This window comes from Cavia porcellus, unplaced genomic scaffold, assembly GCF_034190915.1.
Source record: "Cavia porcellus strain 051 isolate PalLab524CR breed Dunkin Hartley unplaced genomic scaffold, mCavPor4.1 scaffold_9, whole genome shotgun sequence".
Lineage (NCBI taxonomy): Eukaryota > Metazoa > Chordata > Mammalia > Rodentia > Caviidae > Cavia > Cavia porcellus.
The window spans coordinates 37,402,678-37,424,864 of record NW_026947492.1 but is presented as its reverse complement, the minus strand read 5'-3'; positions in this window follow the sequence as shown (position 1 = coordinate 37,424,864).

The window sequence follows — 22,187 nt, the reverse complement described above, 5'->3', positions numbered from 1 at the left end:
TCCTAATAATAGCTCTGAAATTTTGGCAAAATCTAAATTTTCATTTTGTTCCAAAGCAGTCTGTTCTAATCTAACCGCTGCATGCATTTTGTACCATTTTAATTCATCTCCATATCTGTAATTTCATTTAAGACATATTTATTTATTGTTTACTTAATTTGAACATAAAATACCAAGAAGAACATTTCTTAAAATATCTTTCAGGTAAAGAGTAAACAAGTGAGTGATAAGACTACAGAAAGCAATTTCTATATGATCAATGTGTGTGTGTGGGAGTGTGAGTAGAGGTGGTAGATTTAAAAATCTTTAAGAATTATTTATTATTATTTTTACAAATTTTCATACTGGTGAAGATACCAACACAAATTTGTAGAACCCCATTACTCTCTCCCTGATTTTTCTCTGACTTTTAAATTTATGTACAATTTTTAAGTAATAATTTTGAAAGATATAGTATAAGACTTGATAAGATTTAATATTTTGGGGCTGGGGATTTAGCTCAGCGGCATAAGCGCCTGCCTTGCAAGCAGGCAGTTGTGAGTTCGATCCCTGGTACCGATAAAAACGAAAAAGGCAAAAAAAAAAAAAAAGATTTAATGTTTTAAAAAACCACAGAATACATGTTATGAAGACTAAACTATTTGTAGTTATAGAATAATCTGTCTGCCTATTCCTTCTGTCCCCATCTCTGTGGTGTTCAAACTCACCACAAAGTCCCTTATTTTGGGGTATCTATGTAGGGAATATTGTTTCAGAAGGCAGTCAGAGATGTTTTGAAAAACAATGAAATGGAAAAAAAAAGTAAGCTTTAATGATGAAGGCCTATAAATGCCTCAAAACAGCAGGGATTGTGGGCATTTGCAAATTGTGTCCTTTGACATTCTGAATTAAACAATGAAGTTTATTTATTGTTTCTGGATTTAAAGAGATTTAAGTCCATTCAAATTGCCACTTTTCATTATCTGCAAGTTTACAGACTCATATATACAAACATGCACGCTTGAGCACACAAAAATAGTAGTCAATCCCAAAATATGCTAGAAAAATCAGGGCTTTCCAGGGAAGATATTTTACAGTAAAAGTTGTAGCACAACCACTTACAAAGTTAGCTGGTGAAACAGAAGCATTTATGGAGAAAGTAAAAACATGCCAAATACTGCATTATACGTGATATTCAATTCTATCACAACCTTGTTTTTTCAAAAGTCAGGAATTTGGCTTTTGAAGAATAGTTCCGTTAGTGAAAAAGTTTATTTAAAAGTACTGTGCTTGGAATCAAATTTTCAGTTTTAAGTACAATTTTTTTCAATTTGTTACTGTGACCTAAGGCATATCATTCATTTTTAGGCAGATTATGCATATAACATAGACTCTTAAAATCCCTAAAGCACTTAATTAAAAAAGGCCTGCAAGGAGAAATTCTGAATAAAAAGGGAAAAAATTAACAGATATGAATAGCCACAGTGGTATGTTTGAATTAATTTAAAATGGATTACTATCCTCATTCCAAATCATTTCAAGTTCATACCAGCATAATGCCTATATTTTGCAACTTAGTGTATTGTGTCCATGCTCAATTTTATTTAATTTTTCAAAGCGTATTATTCTTACTCCAAATTAAGACTATTAGTGTTTTCTTAATTCATTTATTTCCTTTAGGAAGATTGATCAAACTCATGGGCAAATTCTGGCTTTGCAACTTGTTAGTGATATATTGTATAAAATATATACTAAACTTTCTAAGTTATAAAATCTTTGATGGCAAAGGAGGAGATAAGAAAAGTTTAAAAGTTTTGTGGTTCATATGGATTGAATGAGTTCAAAGTGTTTAAAACATGTTTTCCTTTTTCAAAGAGAAAAAAACAAGTAAAATGATACAAAATTTCAAAACCAGATAATAGAGTAACAGTGGTACATTGTGTATTATTATTTTCAAAGCAGTTAGTGATTACAAGCTGTAGGCATAAAAAATGGGTCAGACAATATAAGCACACACCTTTCTTTTCAATGAACCAATAGAAATTAGTAGTATCTTAACTATATTATATATATGTATGTGTGTGTGTGTATATATATATATATATATATATATATATATATATATTTCTTTTTTTATGACTTCTTTTCCTCTTTCCCCCATCCTAGTTTCTGTGTCATTTTTTACAGTTTCTTTCCATTTCATAATGTCTATTGTACATTTTGTATCTTATTTATTCTTTAAGCTTCACACACTAGGGAGACAATACAATGTTTACAACTGAGTATGATTTGTTTCACTTATGAGTATGGTCTCAAGTTACATCTATTTTCCTATAAAAGTCTCAAGCTTATCCTGTATAAGTACTACTCCATTGTACTATAGTACCATTTCTTTTTTATCCAGTTCTCAGTTGATGGACATTTGAGTTGTTGCCAAGATTTAGCTATTACAAACACAGGTGCACATAAATCACTGTGGTATGACCATTTTAATTTTTCTGGGAAAATACCCAGAAGAGGCTAGCTGGGTTGAATGGAACCTCCAATATTAGTTTTTTTGAAAAATCTCCATACTGATTTGCACCATGGTTTTACCAATCTAAACTCCTACCAACAGTGGAGAAGTGCTCCTTTTTCTCCTCCAGCATTTGTTGTTGGTTGATTTCTTGATGGTAGTCATTCTTTATGGGGTGAGATGGAATCTTAACATTGCTTTAATCTGCATGTCTTGAATGATCAATGTTGCTGAACATTTTTTGTATGTTTATTTGCTGTTACTGTTCCTTTATTTGATAAGTGCATATTTATCTTAGATGCCCATTTTTGGATTAGATTTTTGAATTTGAGGGTGATCTGAACTTTTCTATTCTTTATATGTTCAAGATATAAGTGTTTGAGGAACAACTGGCTGATTTTTTTCCAATTGTGTGTGTTATCTTTTCGCTCTGTTGGAGATTTCTTTTGATGTGTGAAGTATTTTCAATAGGATGAAATCTCAGTTGTTGATTCAGTAGTGTTTCCCATGTAGTCTGGGATTTGTTCATGAACTCTGCCTACACCATGAGCAGAGGATAACTTTTCATCTTCTGATATCCTCTTTGATCTCCTTTTTCAGAATCCTGTAATTACAGAGTCCTGGTATAGAACTTCCTTTGTTCCTAAGTATTTCATTTTTTGGATCTTATTGTGAAGGATGTAGTTTCCTTGATTTCTCTCTGAGGAATTTTTATTTGTGTATGCAAATGCTATTGATTTTTGAGTGTTGAATTTATACCTAGCTATGTTATTGAATTTGGTTATTAAACCTAGAATTCCTTCAGTGGAATTTTTGAGGTCTTTTATGTAGAGTATCTTGTTATCTGCAAATAATAAAAATTATGTGCTTTCTTTCCTATCCTTATTTCTTTTATATCTCTCTTATCAAACTTCTCTGGTTAATGTTTACAGAATCACAGTGAATAGGAGTGGTGATAATGGACATCCTTTTGGGTTCCTTAATTTGGAGTGAAAGTTTTCAGTTTTTCCCTGCTTAGTATGATGTTGACTGTTGCTTTGTCATAGATGACTGTTAGGATTGATACATTGTGTCAACTTGAGATATACTCCTGTCAAGTTTGCCTTGGAAATTGTGTTAGTTGTGGATTAGATCTTGGCCTCTCCATGTGGGGCTGGAATTGGTCTTCTGTTGGTAGGGTTCTCCAGAGCCACTGCTGGCTCCTCAGTGCTGCTTCAGACACTTCCATGTTGGTGGTCTGACTGATTACCCCACTCACCAAAGCACATATGTGCCTGCATGCCTGGAATTTACCTAGCCTGAGTGACTCTGATGGTAGCCCAATGTCTCCACCTGCCAAAGATGCATGTGTACCCATGTGCAAGAGGTCCACCTACAAACATATTTTATAATTAATTCTTATATGCCTTATAAATTAGTCTATTTTGGACTAATTTGAAACAAAGAGAAATTTAGAGAACTGAAAGATTTGAAATAAAATAAAGTAAAATTGTAGATATAAGGTAATAAAGTTGTGGTTTGAAAACTGTCAGATTCTAGAAATACTGTATTATTCTATACCTTCCTTGTTTATTTCTAGATAAAATGAATTAAAGATACTTACCTGCAGAGAAAAGCACCTGACCACTGAAGACCTATCATTTATTTAATGTCAAAACAGGGAAAAAAAGAAAAACATGATATTCCAATTGACATTACTGCTGATGACTATGAGTGTTGATCCTCCTTTTGTTTGACACCATTTTTTCCTATTAAGATAAAAATAAACAAGAAAAAATGTTTAAAAATTTAAAATAGAGCAAAGAGTTAAAAGACTATAAATTTTTATTAAAAATACTGAGTAAAGAATATGCCTTCTGCAATGCGCATCCCTGAAGATTATTTCTTAATCTCAATTTTGTTTGCCTGCAAAACACCGTGACAATGAAAAATTCATCGCTGATAGTCTTTCATATGAATGCATATGAGTCTGCATTAGAATTTACATTATAAAAGCTGACATGTAAGACATAACCTTATCCCTTACAAATGCAGTTTGTTGGATACATTTTTAAAGAACATCATGATACGGTTTTGCTTGTTTAATCTACAACACATCGGGAATTGAAAGCCCTACAATCATAATTTTCCCTAGAAGAGTGGCTGCCAGACTGGTGGGCTGGTATAGAAAGATCAAAATTGGCCTACCTATAACACATGAGGAAAACTCCTGCAAAACTTTGGAAAATTTTCAGGCTTTATCCACAAATATTCTCAAATTAAACTGCAATGCTATATTCTTCCTGACAAGTGTGACTCCTTGTGATGAATTATTATGATGGTTGAAACTCCAAGGTTTCTTGAATTCCTTAGATCCTACCTTGCTCCTTAAGCCCTAAGCATAATTTAAACTCACATTTATATAATCAGAGATAAAATAAACATTTTAAACCATGAATCTTGCTCAAATTTTGATATACATTTTGGTTACTTAATTCTCACACAGGTATATCCTTTGTTGATTTAATTTGCGCTTCCTCAGGAAATTCTTTTTAGAAGACACAATCCTTTTCTTACTTAAATATTAATTTCTCCTCTAATTCTTTTAAATACAATTTCTTAATGCCCACTTCTCAGTTAGTTGTTGACGGCAGCTCTGAATGGTTAAACAGAAAAAATAATAACTCTAAAAGCGCTAATTTTCCTTAAATATTTTTATAAAAATCACTTATCCCTTTAGAAGTCAGAAAGTAGCATATTGCCTATCTGAATTATATTAGTCATAATGCATTCAGATTGCTATTTTACTTAGCTTTCATGAAACCTACCAAAGAAAATAAGATTACTTTTAGTCATTCCAGAACAAAAAATAAAGAGAAAGTTGTGATAAACTTTCACTTGGAATATAACAACACAAGTTTTCCATTGAGAAAGATGTTATCAAATGAATGGAGAGTTGCTCTTTGTTAATGTCACTGAAACCATATTAAAACAAGTAAAAACATTGTTTTACTTTTATAGTATTACACACTCACTACATTACAACTCCTTGATAATGAAATTAATTATGACGATCTCATCACAGCTTCCATTTAGTAGTAGGGCTGGAATTACAAGACACTGTGTTAAGCTGAAAAGTTACATCTTTTTGCACAAGCTCAAGGTATTCCTTTAGTAGGGGAGTGTAATGTTTAAAACTCATGTTTACTTTTTATTTCCTAGGAAAAAATGGATGAGTTAAGGGGAAAATGAATTTAAAAACATGTCTAAAAATAAGTGTATTTATTATGTAATGGTCTTTTGAAATCAATGATGTTGGTATTAAAATATAACTTTTATTTATGGCATTTTAGTAATCAATTTTGTATACATCCACTTTTTATTTATTTAATATCTACCTTTGTTTCTCTGTAATGTAAGCTACATAAGGACAGATTTTTTTTTATAATTGAGGAGTGTCTTATTTTTATCCACTTAGTATATTGTTGGGCAGATAATTATGTATTAATTATATTGTGCTAATGATTAGTTTTATGCCCCACATCACGTCTATGTCACAACTCTTCCCCTTTGATTCCTTAATGAAAGTCAATAGTTATCTCTGAGCTCTAGCACAGTGTATGGTATCTGCTACACATTTATTCTGGCTGATGCTGTGATTTCCTGACACCACTGTTAGGGCATTGGTCGGCTGTAGGTCACCTGAAACATATCATTTCAATAACGGTGCATTCACGTGCTCTTCTTCTCTATCTGTCTGTCCACTCTAAACCATGCACCAGTATCATTATCTCAATAATGACATTCCCTGGTTTGAAAGATACGTGGTACTGTTTCTGCAAAACTTTGTTTTCCTATCATGTGCCATGTTTACACTAACATGCTTCAAATTCACATGTTTTTTAAAACAGATGTAATATTGTCCCTCTATTCCTATCTATTAAAGGTTTTCAGTGCAGAGGTAAACACTAACATAAATGTATGAGAAAATATGCAAAATAAAGAGCATTCGTGATGCTCTTTTAAACTTGGTATCACAAGAAAATTTCAGTCTGGTTTTAAAGAATGGAAAGACTATCTATAAAACTGAAAATTCAGATTAGATTCATTAGCTTTTCGGTAAACTGATTTATATTAAAAACTTTATGTGTCATCATTTTTATCAGTAAATAATACAGAGCCAAAGTAGCATTTGAGATCTCATTGAAAGATTTTAAAAAGTATTTATATAGTATGTTTCATGCAAGTACAGATTTGACTTTAATGATTTTTCCACTAGTAACCTTTCTGTGAATGAAAATTTCCCATCTAGTTTGTCTATTTCAGTAAAAAGAAGGAGTTTGTGATTTAAACAAGTGTTCCCATATCTTTTATAATTGTAGTGAAAAGATTTATCTGTTTTTCTTTTAATCATAAAATACGCTACAGTTAATAATGTAAAATTACATTTAAAATTCTGAAGGTAGATCTCAAATATTTTCCTTACAAATACACAAACATATATCTACATAAGGTTCTTAAATATTACATTGTTTTAATTACATGTTGTGTGCATATTTCTGTGTCATGTTGCATGCTTTCAATATCATTTCAAAGTAAACTCCATTTAATAGAAACTCACCTAAATTGCAATACTATGTGATTTTCCTTATAAATTAAATTATACCTGATGTTATACCTGATGTTACTTGAAATAGTGATACAATAACTTTTTGTCCTCTGCTTTGAAGAACTTAAGATTTGGGTCAAAATACATATAAAGTCTAAGTAAAAATTTTAAGAGTGAAATCAAAATAATTTTCCAGATGTTCTGCACAAATATAACCTAATTAACCTACTTTAATCAGTTTTTCTCATATATTAGAAGCACGTGCGCGCGCGTGTGTGTGTGTGTCTCACCAGGCTGAGAAATTCACCTGACTGCTGTTCTTTCAAATTTTGTGCAGCTGAGAGTCTAGATAGATGGCCTGGAAAGGTCTGTCATAAATCAGAATCCGAGATCTTGCACCATCTGCAAAGAAGAAAACACCAAGTATTTATTGAATGTTTTTCAGCTTGCAAAATTTCTTATGATTATCAGGCTTTTGGGATTGTCTGTTAGATTCCTCTCTCTTAGAAACCTTGCTTTAACCCCAGATCAGGGAGCCCTTGGCACCACCTTTCACTGCGGTAACTGTTCCCTGCCTGTCGGGGTCCCCTTTTCTTCCCACATCCCTTTGTACCCTCTCTCTTCTTATCTGTTTTATTTTCTTCCCTTCCTCACAGTGTTGTTTAATGTCTCATCGAAAACTCTCTTCTAATTATTCATATCGTCTCTCCTGTCGTCTCTCAGTCATTTTCTTTTGCCCTCTCACTTTGTCAGTTTAGTTTTTATTTCCACTAACATGCTCATATTTTTTGTTTAATCTGACCTTCCTCATTAAACTCTTTGTAGTTTCCAAGAACATGTTTCACTTCTTCAGTTAAAGTTTTCTTATTTGTACTGTTATTTTAAATGAATTTTTTTCTTAATTTAATTTTCAAATTGTTCATTGCTAGTATATACAAATACCTATAACTTTTATGCGCTCCTCCTCCCCTAACCCATTGTGTTTTATTTATAAAACCATGTCATCATCACAGACGTCTTTGTTTCTTATAATCCAGTCTTAAAGCTTTTAACCATTTAGGCTGTATTACACTTTAGTTTATTAAAAATTATGCTAGTTTATATATCAGTCCTCCTTGACACACCTAGATGAACTAGCATGATCATTGTGTAATGGAAATAGAGACAGTGGACCACCAATTATTGGCTTCCTTCTTTTACTCAAGTTTCTAACCTTGTACCAAATATTATTAATGTTTCAGATTTGAAATTTATTTTCCTGTATAGTTATGATTATAGATAATATCAAAATCTCCTATAGAACCAAGACATTTCTATCCTGCTCTTTGTCCTTTATTTAAAAAATAAAGAAATGAATTTGCCTCTTGACTCAGTGGCAGAAGATATATAGAAATCTTTTTTTTTTTTTTTGGCTTTTTTTCATTTTTATCAGTACGAGGGATCAAATTCACGACTGCCTGCTTTCAAGGCAGGTGCTTATGCCGCTGAGCTAAATCCCCGGCACCAAGATATATAGAAATCTTAGGTGCTACATACATACAAGAAGACACAGTTAAAAAATTGGAGGAACTAAACAAAAAGGTAGACTCCCTGGATGAATGATATATGAAACAAACAGAATATATAAAGCAAAATGCAAAGAGATATACAGGAAATCAAAAATTGCATTGAAAGTTGTAAAAACCACCTCAGTGAAAGTGAGGATAGAATTTCAGACCTCGAAGACAAGATTGCAGCTAGTGAACAGGAAAGGAAAGATCTTATTAAAATAACAAGAAATGAGGAAATAACAATTCAACAGCTCCAAGATGATGCAAAGAAAAACATAAGATTGATATAGATAAAGGAAAAAGAAAGGGACAACATAAAGGATGTCAAGTGGATATTCAGAGAAGTAATAGCTGAAAATTTCCAAACATGAGATTAGAAACTGATATCAGGATTAGTGAAGCATATAGAACTCCAAAGAGCCATAACCAAAATAAAACTACACCCAGACATATAATAATCACCATCCCAGAAATCCAACTTAAGAATAGAATATTAAAAGCTGTCAGAGAGAAAACACAGATCACTTGAAAAGGAAAATCTATAATAATCACAGCAGACTTCTCAGTACAAACAATGAAATCAAGAAGAGCATAGAGTGATGTATTTCAGATCCTAAAGGAAAATGATTTCCAACATAGACTGATGTACCCTGCAAAACTGTCCTTCAAAATGGATGGAAAAATAAGAGTTGCTTCTTTATTTCAATTGCTATTATGTCCGATATTTCAGGTGTATGACATATATTTTCTTGTATGTATGTAGTTCCTAAGGTTTCTTAGGGTAGGGCAGGTCAGCTCAAGATCCACCAAGCTGGTCCAGTGCAACAGGAAGCTGTGAAATTCCCTGTCCAGACTGAGTGAGGGACCCAAACTAGCCGGGCTCCAGGGATGTTGAGGGGACACTCACCTCAGATCACCTAGCCTCAGGAATTGATGGGGCTGACAGGCCCAGAACTCCAGAGTCTGCCAAGCCTCCAGGAGGCAGAGAGACCTATGTAGGCCATTTTAAGACCCACTGAGCTGGTCCAGTGCAACAGGAAGCTGTGAAATTCTCTGTCAGGGGCTGAGCGAGGGTCCCAAACTAGCTGGGCTTGGGAGGATGGTGCAGGGACACTCACCCCAGGTAGTCCAGCCTCTGGAATGGATCAAGAAACAAAATTCAACCATATGCTGTCTACAAGAAACTCATCTAACCCAAAAGGATAATCACAGACTGAAAGTCAAAGGATGGAAAGCAATATTTCATGCAATAGGAACCCCAAAAAAGTGGGAGTAGCTATTTTGTTTGCAAACAATGTGAACTTCAATAATGATCAGAAGAGATAAAGAAGGTCATTACATAATGGTTAGGGGAAAACATCAAGAGGAAGAGATAACAATCTTAAATATATATATACATCAAATTCCAGAGCACCCACTGATATAAAACAAGTATTAACAGAAATGAAAAACCAAATTAGCAGTAACACAATTATAACAGAGGAGACCTTAACACACCATTGACAACAAGGGACAGATCAACCAGACAGAAAATCAGCAAAGAAATAACAGAATTGAATCACATCTGTGAACAAATGGACTTGATAGACATATACAGACTGTTCCATCCAATATCAGAATACACATTCTTCTCATCAGTACATGGGTCACTCTCTAAAATAGACCATACATTAGCTCACAGAACATATTTAAATAAATGCAAGAGTTGAAATTTCCCCTTGCATGGTATCAGATCATTGCACCATGAAATTAGAAATTAATGATAAAAAATACTGCCAAAATCCCACAAACACATGGAAACTGAATAACATACTCTTGAGTAATCAGCGGATCACAGGGCAAATTAAAGAAGAAGTTAAACAATACCTACAAGCAAATGAAAATACAAATACAACTTACCAGAATTTGTTGGATGCAATGAAAACTGTCCTCAGAGGAAAATTTTTGCACTGAGTTCCCACATCAGGGAAACAGTACAAATACAAATAAACAACCTAATGTTACACCTCAAACATCCAGAAAAAGAAGAGCAAGTCAAGCTGAAAGCCAAAAGAAAAAAGGAAATTATAAAAGTCAGAGCAGAAATTAATGCAATAGAGACTAAGAAAACAATCGAAAGAATTAATCAAAGAGTTGGTTCTTTGAAAGAATAAATAAAATTGATAAACTCCTAGCCAACATTTTAAAAGAGGGGAGAAAAGCTTTAATTCATGCAATAAGGAATGAAAAGACAAAATCACTACAGACTCTGGAGAAATACAGAAGATCATCAAGTCCTATTTTGAAAACCTCTACTCTCATAGGTTTGATAACGCAGAAGAAATAGACAGATTCCTAGAAACATATGAAGTACCAAAGCTAGGTTAAGAAGATGTAAAACTGCTGAATAACCCAATCTTTATTAATGAAATTGAAAATGTAATTAGTCCTTACGTACAAAGAAGAGCCCAGGCCCAGACCAATTCACTGCAGATTTCTCCAAAAGCTGAGATTGCAATTCCCATTTGTTCCAGCTCTTCCACTTTAGGCATATTCCTAGAAGAACTGAAAGCATCATACCACAGTGATGTATGTGCAACCATGTTTATATCAGCACAGTTTGTAATAGCCAGATCTTGGAAACAACCTAAGTGTCCCTCAACTGAGGAATGGATAAAAAGATGTATTATTTTTATACAATCGAGTACTACTTAGCTATAAAGAAGGCTCACATTGGCATATTTATAAATAAATGGGCACAGCTTGAGACCATACTCATAAGCAAAATAAATCAGACTCACATGTATAATACTGAATAGTTTCCCTAGTGTAAGAAATGGTAACAATACATAAAAGTATGTGGTAATCATGATTCCCCATTATATTGCTTTGAAGCCTTATAATGTTTTCATTTCATTAAGTGGAATGGTTTTATTCTGGGTTGTTTGATTTTCTTGTCTGTGATGGTATGAACAGCTATTTTGAAGAAAATAAGACACCATAATAGCTAGTGCTGATTTAATATCATATTGTTTTGAAGTCCTAGCAAGCTTTTGTTCTTCTGTCTCCATCAGTCTTATCGTGTTGTTTCTTATTGGATTTTATTATATGTGTTGATACAAACAAAAACTTTTATAGACAAGGAGATAATATAGAAACCATTGTTGGTTTTCTGTTAATTGTTTCCAAATACCCTGTAATGCTTTCATTCTCTTGAATGGTTTCACACTTTCTTGATATTTTTGATGCTATAGTATACAAAGTTGTACTCAAATTCAAAGAAAGAGACACTATAGTAACTACTGCTATGTCAGGTTATCTTGTGGTGAAACATTATCTTGCTTAAATTGTTCTGTTATGACATGTGCTATTTTGTTGCTATGTCCTCTTTTATCTCAATCTCCTTAATGTTTAATTTTTAATTAAGGGAAAAATAAATTAAAAATAGGATATATTATAATAACCATTTTGATTTCCTACTAACTTGATTTGAAGCCCTGTATTGCTCTCACCATCTTGTTTTGCCTGATTTTACTCTATTCTGTTTTGCTTGTTTTAACTTGATATTATTATCAAGTTTGAGGGTATAGGCAACTACTTTGAAGACAATAAGATTCACTATGATGCCCATTCTGGTTTGAAGTCCTGTAATGTCTTCAATGTTTAGGTTTTATTGGTTTTGTTCTGTACTGTTTTTTTTTTTTCAATTTGATTATAACTGATGATATCGGCGATTCTTTTTAAGATATGAAAAGGCATTATGGTAACCATTGTTGATCACCTTGTATTCTGTTTTTACATCATGTACTATGTCCATCCTTTTGATTTGACTGACTCTTTTTTGTTTTGTCACATTTGGTTTTATTCTCTTCAAAAGATGAATAAAAACTGAGAGTAATAAAACCCCAAATGTGTAATTGTTATTGTAAAAAAGAGATGAAAAGAAAGTGTTCTAAATGATATAACTGCATGTATATTTAAGTGTATAAGATAGATAACCATATTACTGAGTTTTTGTTGGATCATTGAACAGAACTGTTTGCAGTCTCACTGTTTGAATGTCCACTTGGTATGCTTTAATTTTGTAACTTGAACAACTGTTTCTAAGATGACAGTATGTAATCTATTAACTAGTGATTTCTTACTGTTTATTTTTTTTTGAAATTCTGTATTACTTGTACCCTTTTCTTTCTTTTTCTCTTTAAATAAAATTTTTAAAAATGAACATTTATATTTTTACACAGCATTAGAAAACAAATGTAAGAAGTTAAAAATAAAATTAAATATAATAATTGATCAGAGATATAGTAGTTTATCAGATGAATACTGATGGTAGTAATTACATCTCTGTTTAAAGCGTGTTGGAACTGAGTGTGGTGGTACATATCTGTAAGTGTAGCATCTGGGAGACAGAGGCAGGAGGGTGGCAAGTCAGAATCCAGGATGGGCAATATAGGAACTTAGTGAAAATTTGTCTCAAAATTAATAACAATAGTATTGATAATAATAATATTTTTAAAAAGGTCTTTCGATGCAGCTCAAGGCAAATATCTTGAGTTTAATCTCTAGTACTGCAAAATAAAGCAACTAGTTGAGATATAAACTCATACTCTTTCTAAGTCATTGTTCTCACAAAATAACTGTTAACAATTACATTTACATTGAATGTTACAATTTACATTCAAGGAAACAGAGTTGGGAGATTGGATAATTAGAAGACAAAACTCCACTTGAGAGTTCGCCATGTTAGTTACTTCTTGTTGACACTGGCTTCTATTCATTCCTAATGAAAACACAGAAATGAGGTGAAATGTATCATCAGCCCCAGAAAACTTACAAAATGTGATGTTTCATTAACTTATTTTGTTTTCTCACGAATAATTTTTAAAATTCTAAGGTGGGCTCTTATTACTAAAAACTCTGTAATAACTCATAGTATATCTTAATAATTATTTAAATAATGTTAACTTACAAATGTGAGTGCTAAAAACATTGTTAATAACTTTAATCATCTGTTTCTTCCTTATATTGACTTAATAAAGAAAAAACTCAATTTAATTTAGGTTTTCCAGATGTTTTTTGAAATGTAGATATTCAATGAGTACTGTATTATGCAGAACTTATTTATCTCATTGGAGCTCATTTCCCCAACATATTTTATAAAATATGTTTTGAAAAGGATTTAGATGAGGTAATCTTCTAATGGAAATCTAAGTACCCTTGAAGTGTACCATTAATGACATTTAAGGAGTTGACTGGCAACAAATTCAGTCCACAATATCTACTTCTATTGAGAGTCAAATATATATATATATATATATATATTTACTGTATAAAACAATGAAAAAGATTGCCAACATGTAAAGAAGCCTAAGGTTCTGTTCTAGAAGTAAACAATTTCATAACAATAGAAAAGACCATTTCTTTATTTTGTTCTAAATAATCAAAGATGTGTCAATATTTATTATACACCAAGTAATATATGTTAGTCTGCATAATATAAAATTTTTATCTTTTTCTGAAAGCTCAACTTGAGTTTTCAAATACAAACTAACAGAACAAAGATTCACTGTTTCAACAAATAACTATTTTATTCAAAGTAAAGTAACACATTTCTCTGAGATCAGAAAATTTACAATTGGGTGACGAACACTGGCACAAAAATGTGTGTGTGTGTGTGTGTGTGTGTGTGTGTGTGTGTGTGTATACCAGCACATTTTCAGGAAAGATTTCATCAAGACTGTGATTGTTACCTGTATGATCTTTTGTCATCCCTCATGACCTTTTGTCATACTGCATAAAGAATACTGTCATTGGGACTAAAGATAATGATAAAGTGATATTTTAAGGTGGGGAAAGAACACCAGGATTTTTTATTTAGTGCTTAAACATGAAGTTCACATCAAGAAATAGGAAATAAACACAATCTAAGGAAGGACTATGATGGACTTGCATGTTATAAGCTATTTATGCTTCTTGTTTACATACACTGAAAAAGGTCTTAAATCACTTTATCTATGTTTTATAAATACTGTCCTGATTGCGTTATGTTCATATGTATAAAGGATATGAATACATTATAAGGTAATAATGCATCACTTGGTCCATAAGACATAACTTAAGTATTAGGAGCCAGTAATTGGACAAAGAAAATAAATTTCTAATAATAGATCAATACGCGTAAAAGCTTAGAATATGTAAACAATAAACAAATCCTCTATAACCCTATTGTTCTCTAAAAGGTAGAAAGTACCTATGCTTGATATAATCATGGGATAGAGTACTCCCTTCTGCCTATGTCTCAGAACTAGAACTCTGAAGGCCACAGAAGTGTTAGTTTTGGTGCCTCCTAGTTGCACATCACAATTCTGACTGTTCCTGGATTTCATAAGATCTCTGTCTGCTTGCATATTAAGGACCCTACTCTTTACTAAGTGGTGAGAGACAGAACTGAGAGAATAAAGGGATGAAGATGGAAGCTGTGATTATGGTAAATAGTATCCTACGTTTGGCCTGAAGGCTACAATATTGAAAAGAGAACATTATGTGTCATGAACTAGCAGCTTCGTGAGATCCTTATATCACAGATGGCTTCAAATTTTCTAACAGCTCTGTGTAGCCTGTTTTTGTTTGTTTTTAATTTTGGGGTGTTTCCTTTTGTTGTAAATATTATAGTTTGTAAAACTCATTTGATGTTCCTGGGAGTTTTCCAAGATTCTGAAATGTCCAAAATGCTTGTTCTAGCATTGTTTACTATAACCAAGTTATAACTAGGATATCTGTTAGGTGATATTTGCTCAAAAATTTAACCTGGCTTACATCTAACTGTCCTTTGTTCATTTGACCTACTCATTTTGGCATTGGCTATCGTCTTTGGTTTTCTCTCACTTTTATAAAATTATTTAAGCTCAATTTCATATTCTTGACTACTGTATACATTAACCAAAACTTTTTTATTTGCACAGCAGTTAAAATTGTACCATCTTCAATGTATCTTCATATTTTCCTTTTATTCTTTTTCCTAATATTTATATCTTAATGTTATTCTGGTATCATGGTGTTCAAATCATTTTTAATATGAAAACATTGTTGGAGAATACTAAATTTGTTTGTATACACTAACACTGATAAGTAATTAAGAAATTATAAGAAACTTATTCAAGCACATTTACTCCACATTCTTGTTAAATAAAATGTGAATTCATTCTTGCATGTGTCAAATTTGAAGATGCTTGTGAAAATATGTAAAGTCCAGACACTGTGAAAATGTTTGATGAATTATTTTCCTGTCTTTAACTGCACCCTAACTCTGCTCCATCTTCCTGCTCAAATTACCTGTTACAAACTGAGCTTTCTGAAGCCGGAGTCTCTCCCTGTTAGTCTTCTTCACCTTCCCTGTGATTGCAAAACTGCTTTGTCATTGTAGATTAAGAACAATATTGTGAATTGAAAATAATAAATAATTGACAGATGGAAAAGGAAAGGAAAGAAGAACAAGGGAAACTAAGAGAAAATGAAGGAGGGAGGTGAAGAAGGAAGGCAGAAAAAAGGAACTGAGACACAAGAGCACAGGGCTACAACCAGTGAAAGAAATACTCTGGTGTTGTAACTGGGAACATAATTAGGCTTCTAAGATTAAAATCAGTAGTTAACAGACCTCTGCATTGAGTTCTCTCAAGCAAATACATTTTCTTATTATGTCTGTTCTCATTCATTTGTAAATAGCTCTAGTACATATTATACAATGGAAACTCAGCCTGTGAGATAATTTATTTTAGTTCTGGTCTTATCTGTTCATAAATATTTGAAGAAAACTATTTCTTTGACCCTTTGTTTGCTCGTGGGAGTGACTACATTGTTTTAATTGACTTAAGAGTATACGTAATACTTTAAATTATCAATCTAACAGTTGCTTACTATTTATCCCCATTTGACAAATAAAAAATTTATGTTACATTTTCATCTAAGTTTCATCCCTAAGTTATAGGTATAACTTTGAGATAGTCCAACAGCTATAGTTTGTCATGGATTTACCCAGATTTAATAATGTGTGATTGTGTCTGACTCCAAAGAAATTGGTACTTTTATTATAAGATTCCTGACAACTAATCATAAGTTATGTTTAATTATAAATCAATTTAGAATATCAGTTGCTAATATTACTTAAACAATTTTATAATTTTGGTTACTTTATGTCAGAAATGCTAAAGAAATATGTTTTCCCAAAGATTAATAGAATTAATAATGATGGTATTGTCATGTCATTAATGCAAACATTAAAGAGGAAAAATATTTCTAAAGTTTTGTTAGGAAACAGCATATAAAAGACCATGTCTTCTGAAGAGGTTGCAAAAATGCATTCATTTTAAGTAGATAAAGGGAGAGATTATCAGCATGAAACATTTTGATGCTACTGAAGCAGGTCTAAGCAACTGTCAAGGAAACATCACTGGAATGTGAAAACAGGAGACCATGATAGGAACAAAATGAAGTACCAATACTACAGAGCGGGGAATTTTGATAAGAAATGAAATCAAGTGGAAAATGGACACAATACTATGGTACAGTTGGTGCTGTCTTATTTGAGTTATTCCATTTTATTGCAAAAATACATTTTAGACTTGGAATTTTAAAAATGAGACTCATTTGAAAGGTCTAAATTCCTAAGATAATCTCTTCCAGTTACACATGACTGAAAGCATACCAGATTCTAGGACATGCTGAACAACTCTTTTCTTAACTCATTTTAAATTTCAAATGTTACATTTTGACTCTTCCTGCATTGAACTGATCAATAAAAATAAACTGCTTGTGAGAGCTCTTAAATGAGGTTTCAACTCAGCACAGTGGTTTCTGCCAGAGAGAGAGAGAGAAAAGTAAGGTATTTCTTTTCAGGAAACAGTGTGGGCTGAAGAAAAATAGATAAAATTTAAACAGCTCCCCAGTGTTCTGGTTTTTCAATATGTCACAGTGGGTGAGAATTCTTTCTTATGAATTGCTTTCCATCTACTTGACTGAAACATGTCAAAAGGACCAACAAAGTGTATCTCTTAATCCCTTGTACAATGTTTTGGTTGAATCCATTCATCCTGATGGGTGTAGAATAAAGTCAAAACCTCAAACACAACTAGTAGGTTATCTCCCATGGGATGATCTGAAAGAAAGCACGGAGGAAAAAACCTCTCGATTTTCACAGTGATTATATATTTTAGAGCTAGAGCTCTGAACTGTTCACAGCACATAACTTGAAGCATTAGGATTCAATATAATATAACAAAATTCAAGAGGAAATTTGGTAGTTTGATGAAGTTAGCATGCACTGAGGCTTTATTTAACTTATTCTTGAATGAAACTATAATTGTTATTGTGTTTAACTGAAAAAGAATGTGTTATAAGAAATCATGTTACTTCAACTGTTCTCATAACTCAATATTAGAATTTACATAATGAGAAAATTAAATTTGCTCTGATATAATATATAATAACTTATATTCAACCCATGAATTTCCACATAAAAGACACACAGATGATAGTATTTCCTTTTAAAAAGCATTAAAAATGCATACATCGATAGATTAATTTGTATTATGCCTGTGCCATGTAATCACTGTTTGAATGTGATCAAATTGCATAATACCACAATACTTCTGTTTTTTGTTTTATTGCACAATGTTGGCATTAGCTTATAATTTTCAGTTTTGTTGACAAAATAGCACATAAGATTTGTCTAACGTAGCTTACACAATGATAAATGGTAGATAGTTAATACATGGCAAGTGTGTGATGAAGTACAATGCATTATAAACTTGTATATCAATCAGTTAAATTATATCTCAATATAAAACAAGCTTCCAGGTGAGATCCTCAATGTACACAGTAGGTATAATTTATAAAATAGCATCATATTAGTAAGACAGACTTAGATAGACAGTAGGAATGATCAAAAGGACGCATTAAAATAAAAAAAAAAATTAGATATATCTCCCCAGAATAGTTAGCTTGTGGTAACTCATGTGTAACACCCAGACGAATACTTGTTGGTTAAACAATACTTTTTGTAAATTCTCATGAATATTTTGTAAATATGAGGCAAGACGCTGGAAAACTAACAGATCTTGTGCAACTGATATGCAAAGATAAGTAAAATTACAACATCATTATAAATAGTACTGGCAGATACCACTGAGATCATTATCAAAGGCTGACTTTCTATTATCAACAGTTATACTTTTTACTTTAAAATAAAATATCATTTCAATTCCTTTCTTAATAAATTTTGTGGACAATGCAGGTATAAACATGAAGTTTATTGAAAATTATATATCAAAGAGAATAGGTATTCATACTAATTCTATGTAAATAGTAGTTATCTTTGTGTAAAATTTGACAGTGATTATTGAGAATGATCAGGAACAAAAATAAACCTTGAATGGAGAATAAGCTGCGTATAAGAACTGTGACACGTATTGGTTTGCATTCAGCTCTTGTGTTTAGCTTTTTATGTGATGAGTAGTTCCTTAATCTCTTTGTTAGTAGTTTCCTTATATCTGTTGCATTCACTCCATCGTTATATTCAGTAAAGTGATTAAATTAATCAATGTATACCATCTAAAACAATTTCTAACAGAATAACGTTAAATTGTTTTTCTTTTAACCAATCTACTTGAAAGTACCTTCATATTTGTTAATCTTTAAAATTAAAAACCAACAAAATAGTAAATTTTATTTGAAGAGTATTAGAAATCGAAGGTGCAATCTATTAATATTTTTCTAGGTTCATTTGCTATTAAATATAAAAAGGTATTATCTCAAAATAATATTCTTTGCTTTTTGCTAACCCCTTGCTGCCTTTTTTTCTCAGGAAGTCAATCTGCTTCGTCAAAATTGCACAGCAGAAAGTAGCCACATATTCAACAGACTTTACCTTCCTCTTCCACTGTGAATTTTTTGTCTGCACTCATATTTTGTTTTTGTTTTTCCCTGGCCTTCTATCATAGTAACATTTCCTGCAGAGGGAGATTGTAGAGCACCGCTTGCATATAAATAAATTCTAGAGTTTATATGAGGAGATGACTTGTCATTTCATGTATAGAACAGCTTTCAGCATTAATATTTTGTTTTCCAGCTGCCTGATATACCTGTCTATTTTTTAATTTACCTTCATCTCAAGGACCAAAAATAGTATTGCTCTTGTGGCCCTCCTATCCTAATAAACTACACAAAATACTAAATCAATTATAAGCTACATGGTGTTGAACGACTGTATCCATATTAATGTCTTTATATATACACAGCTATCTAGAGAGAAGGCTAGATGAATAGATTCACTTTATATGTACTGTAAGCAGGTGGATGCATGGAAATGGGATGACCTTTATCTTAATAAATACAGTGTTCACCAGGGTGAGTTTCTGTCAAGATGCTCACAAAGTTTAACAAAAGTCCTTATTTTAAAGCTCAGACTAAATTGCTTGTTCCCATTAAGAAAGACCTTTGTGACCTTTCCACATTTTCTTGCACAAAACTAAAAGCAGACTAAATATGGTTGACAGCACTTGGTAAAAGTGATTGTAGTGACATTTTAGATCTGTCAAGTCTTTCTGTAAGTACTGCGCTGTAGGTAGCCTAATGAGACACACTGCATAGTAACATAGTGAGAAAAAACCTTTAGAACTCCTGTTACAGTCATTTGAAGGGGGCTATAACTCGGAAGGCCATCATTTCCTGCTGGGCAGTGGAATCTTTTGGTAGACACTGAATTGCAGAAAAATGTCTTGAAAGCAATTCGCTTTCAAGTCATAACCACACAAAGATTTAGATACGCTGGGCTTCTGTTGGTGACAGATGAAGGCTTGGCATCCAAGTAACTGGAAATCACATCCAGGGAGGTTTTTTCAAAAGTCACAGGTTTACTTATATACCACATACTCCCATGAATTCACAGTGTAAAGTTGCAGTAGATTTAGACTGTTTCTTACATTATTTAGGCTTTTAACATTAAAGTCTTATATTTTCTGGTCAAACTAATAAGCTGCAGCTTTTGAAAACAATGCTGATGCTTGAGCATTTCATTTGCAGAGATGACTGAAAAAATTTTATCAGAATAATTGAATATACAAGGCACTAGATTTGGAGAACTAAAGAAACATAAAAATTATGTATCTCACTTCAATAAATATATATTAAGAATCAACTTTATGCCATAGAGTATTCTGAGCACTATTTTAAGAACAACCATTAAGGCAAGATTGCTATACCAAAATGGTTAACTTACTGAAGTTGTGCATCATACAAAATAGTTACAACACAAGGCAGAATAAAGCAGGATACGAATTCAGATTTTATATTTATTTTTTATTCATTATATGTTATTCATCCTTCCATTCGTTTATAGTCCTTTTCTTTTAAAATTTTTGTTCATTTTTATTAATGCAGAACATATGAAAAGAATGTTAACTTTAACATAATCAAAATTACAAATATATTGTCACTATCCAATAAACCATATTCACTTGACTCTTCTCTAGGTTGAATGATTCTCTATTCAGTATACAGTTACTTTTTCCCACTTATTTGTAAATCACCTTAGGATTTTAACGAAATTTCTTAGTTTTTATTTACTGAATAATTTCTCCAATTGGAAAGCTTTTCATATCAAAATACTTCCTCCAAATTACTTTTGCAATTCTTCTACTTAACCTTGTTGCTGTAAAATGCAGTAGGATTCTTTGAAATTTGAATATAATACCAATGTTTCCAAGATTTAAGCATAAAGTCTGTAAGAAACAAGTATTTTATCTCTCTCTTGCTTCTCAGGGGCCATGTGAAAATCTTACATCAGCTTTCTTCATATTTAGCATGAAAAAATCCTTACAGTTCAAATGGCAGAAAAGAGGGAGGACCTCAGGCCATCAATACACTAGTAAAACAGATTAAAATCCAATTATATTTTAGATTCCATCTTCTCCTGCAATGTGAAAATACTGACAGACTTTTTCAATTTTTCTTTTGACTTGGTTAGTTTGAAAAAGCTGGGGGTGTGGGGAGCACAAACAAGAGAGGGACAGGGATAGACAGAAGGATGCAGGATAGCAGACCTTAAACAGCACAGACTCAATCAGGAAAGAATGAAGAAATCACCGTTCCCCACGATGTACCCAGAAAACAAACTCTGTGTGTAAGAAGGACAACTTTCACATAAACAGTATACCAAAGGACTGACAAAACAAAGACTATATCTAAATATACTCTCGGTATTCAGAAATTTTAGGAGAATCATGTATCAGACTCGTACAAGTAATATTTTTATGAGATAAAAGTCACTATAAATTACAAGTTCTTTTAACTAAGTTTCGTATGTTGCACAAAACTTGAGGGTGGCAAATTTCTATTATTAACTATTGCATTGCTTTACTTCTTAAAAATATATATTAATCAAGATTTATAATTATCCAGACTTTCTGATTTCATATATAACTGAATGAAATTATTACAAACTCTTACTAACAGGCATTCTTCCATATAAACATGAATTTTTAAAGAGATGCAATTAAGTCACTTCTGTTAAATATATACA